The 3,650-nt window shown below is 34.8% G+C and overlaps 1 long non-coding RNA gene across 1 annotated transcript; it reads left to right on the top strand.

The window, feature by feature from the left end:
* Positions 1-2,158: 2,158 nt before the first annotated feature.
* On the top strand, positions 2,159-3,074 carry LOC147525033 (uncharacterized). Its single transcript, XR_015197663.1, has 2 exons — positions 2,159-2,352; positions 2,437-3,074. It is a non-coding gene; the product is annotated as an uncharacterized LOC147525033 (long non-coding RNA).
* Positions 3,075-3,650: the final 576 nt, after the last annotated feature.

Here is a 3,650-nt window from a genome sequence, read left to right as displayed (position 1 = left end):
CACTAGTAGATTCACAGTTGTAGACACCACTTGTTCCAACCTATGAACTAAGCAACAATGGAGTGGTCTTAGTGTAGCGAATCACATCACTTGTGTATCCATAATAATATAACAGAGTAATTGGTGGCTTTTTTAGGTACCGGCCTTATTTACTATCATTGATTTTAAAATTGTTCTGAGACCTTTCTGACTTTCAGATTTTAATTGATACTTTAGTAATCACGTTTGAAACTTTAGCTCATATGTTTTTCAGTTAAATAACAGTTAAAGCATTTAGCTCTAGTGATAGGTTTTGCGCTTATATGTGAAGTTAGTAATTAATAAGAGAATGTCTTACAAAGAGAAGCTCCTCTTACAACTTATATTAAGGTGGAGAGGTGCTGGATTGCGTGCATGTCTTTAATTGATAGTAGAGAAGTATTTTCTTTTAAAGATATATTAAGGTTTTTGTAGTGGGATCAACGAGAGATTTATTAAGTTGTTGGTAGTAACATATTGCATGGCATACTATAGTCTGTCCTAAAAATATTTATTTATTTATTTGTAGATCTTTTATCACTTCCCATCCTTGTTACTTTGTTAGAATCAAATTGGACCAGAGGAAGTCCTGATTTCTTTGCTCCAACTTGGTTTTCTTTTAAAGTTGGTACACTTCTATCTTCTTAATTTGTTTGTGTTTAATCTTTTTAGGTTAACATTTGTTCTTGTGTATTACTATATCAATTTGGTTTCGTGTACATGAGGCTGGGGAGACATGTTATCTGTTTAGAAACTTTGTTTTGGGTAGTACAACCAATTGATATTGTTCAATAGTCCATTTATTTATAGGCTTAGTTGTTACATACTCGCTTGAAATGTTGCAATTGAATTCAATCATTTTACTGCTAAAGGTAATTGCATCCTGCATATGCATTTACTGTGTATAGGCATGAATATCTATTAATTTAGTAATATATGTGTTGTTCATATGTCAAGGGTTGGTAAGGTTTTGCCTGTGTATCGGAACAGGTTTTTGGTTGGTTCACGAATGGTGCTAGTGATTGAATAAAGTGGATGGATTGAACTTAAGCTCGTTCTAGTTCGTTATTTTTGTGATTCCAAATGCTAGCTAGTGGTCTTTCAAAACAAGGTATGGGACGATCAGGATGGCTTGGTCCAGCTCCATTTAATCTATAATCCCACGCTTTGATAAGGATAATGCAAAGGTTTTTAAGTTTATTGCAGTTTTGAGGTTCAATTTTCTGATAGTGAATGTTTGTTTACCTTTATTGGTGGATTGAAGTTCAATCTGAACAACCATATTTAGATTATCTAGGGTTAGGTCATTGTACTGCACTGTAAAGGTCAGAATGATGGAGGAATGTTTCTTTAGAAGTTGATTACATGCAAATGTTTGCTGATAGTGGCCATTTATTCACCTTTGGGTATGTTTGTCTGTTTCAGTTATAGACACATTTGTTAATGTTTATGCATGACATATAGTCTCGACTGTTGTGCATAATGGACTGGATTATTGCTAAGACAGTGAAGGAATGCTCCTTTAGAAGTTTAGTGGCCATTTATTCACCCTTAGGTATGTTTGTCTATTTCAGTTGTATACACATTTGTTAATGTTTTTGTAGAACATATAGTCTCGACTGTTGTGCATAATAGATTGGATTATTGCTAAGCATAACAAACGGATGGAATGGAATCTAACAGAAAAGGGAAACCCATACTAATGTCATTGTATACGAGTACGCGCTATACCGACAAGTATTACAAGTGGCAGCGAACTTCTTTTCAGTATTTTTGGAGCAAGTGCTTTCCATATCCTTGCCGCACTTCCTGGATTCAGGATTCTTGGAGCAGGTATTTCTTTTGAATTATTTTAAATAGCTTTATATGCATGGTCTAAGATTCATTTAGGTTTGAATCTACTCGATCTTCACATATTTGACCGAACCAAATTGTTGCTTCAGAAGCTGGCCTAGGCTACTCTAGTTTGATCAGAAATGAAAGGGTAGCATAAGGTATCAGTCAGAAGGTTGGCTTACATGAATAGGACAAAATTATCTTTTTGTTGGTGGGATCCATTGCTGTTTTAGTCCATGGCTCCTTCCTATATTTAGAATCTTGTTATCCATTGCAATCAAAACATTTTTTTGAGAGCCCACACGAGCTCCATAAGGATTCCAAGTTTTGGTCCTTTGTAGTTGTAGGCCTCGATGGCATTGGTCTGCATTTTATACCAGTACAATAATGCCTTTTTGGAGTCATAGGATGTAAACTTATCGAACTCATTCGTTCCATGTGTTTTGAGAAGGTGGCGTACCAAGAGAGTAGTTGGTTCGATGAGCCTTCATATTCAAGGTTTGCTAATTAAATTTTAAATCCTGGTCTGCTTCAAGCCATCAACATCTTGGCTATATGCTGAACTTTATTCTTTTATTTCAGTAGGTATATTGGTGTGAGGTTATCAACTGATGCATCAAACTTGAAAGGTCTGGTTGGTGACCATTTGGTCTTGTTGGTTCAGAACATGTCAACAATTACAGCACACAACAATGATCATAACATTTATAGCTAATTGGCGACTAGCTTCTGTGGTCCTAGCTTTGTTATAGTTGCTTGGATTACAAGTCCATGTTCAACAGATATTTTTGCAGGGTCTCGATGCTAATATCAAGGTGCGTGCTTCCATCTTTCACATAGAACCTGATATCTTCATCATTATGAAAAGATAAAGTGCATGTTGTACTCTATATTTTATATATCAAAAGTGAGTCTTAATGCAGGTGATGTATGAAGAAGCAAGTCAAGTTGCAAATGATGCTATCATGAACATTCGGACAGTCACTTCCTTCAATGCAAAACAAAAGGTTATGGATCTTTATCAATGAAAATGTGAAAGCCCCATGAAACATGGGGTTCGGCTAGGCATCATTAGTGGTTTAGGTTTGTTTTTGCGAATTATGTTCTCTATTCAACTATTGCTACCATTTTCTATATTGGAGCTCGTTTTGTGAAAGATAAAATATCCACATTTAATAAATTTTTCATGGTAGAATGTTAATTGATTGTTGTTTTTCTTCCATATCGATTAGATATAGTTCTAATCTACATCTATTTTTAAGTTTTCTTTGCTCTAACCATTGGGCCATGAACATTTCTCAAGCCAATGCAATGGCTGAGAAGTAACAAAGCTAAGGACTCCGTTGCGTCTATTTTCAACATTCTTGACAGTAAACCAAAGATAGATTCAAGAAATGATGAAGACGACACACTAGCCAGTGTGAGAGGTGATATTGACTTACATCATGTCGCTTTAAATACCCAACACTGGATGTGCAGATCTTCCAAGGCGGTGCGAGTATTCCATATGGAAAGGTTAAAAACATGTCTTACTATAGTTCAAAGATTAGTTGATATATATAATATTTGAGATATTATCAATGATTGATCAGTAGTACTTTTTGGAAGTTATGTTCATGTTTGACATTGTTCATTCAATAAAATGAGGTTCTTAAAAGAAATTGACTTATGTTGGGTTGCTTTTATTGATTGGTGTTTATGTTTATAAATATAAAGGGTAATGTGGTGGTTGTTCGGGAGGGTGATTTCTATTTGCAGGTTGTCATAACAATAACAAAACATTAAAATGAAAAAAA

Source organism: Coptis chinensis, chromosome 1 (assembly GCF_015680905.1).
Source record: "Coptis chinensis isolate HL-2020 chromosome 1, ASM1568090v1, whole genome shotgun sequence".
NCBI lineage: Eukaryota > Viridiplantae > Streptophyta > Magnoliopsida > Ranunculales > Ranunculaceae > Coptis > Coptis chinensis.
The sequence above is the reverse complement of the archived record's forward strand: the minus strand, read 5'-3'. Positions and strand labels throughout refer to the sequence as shown.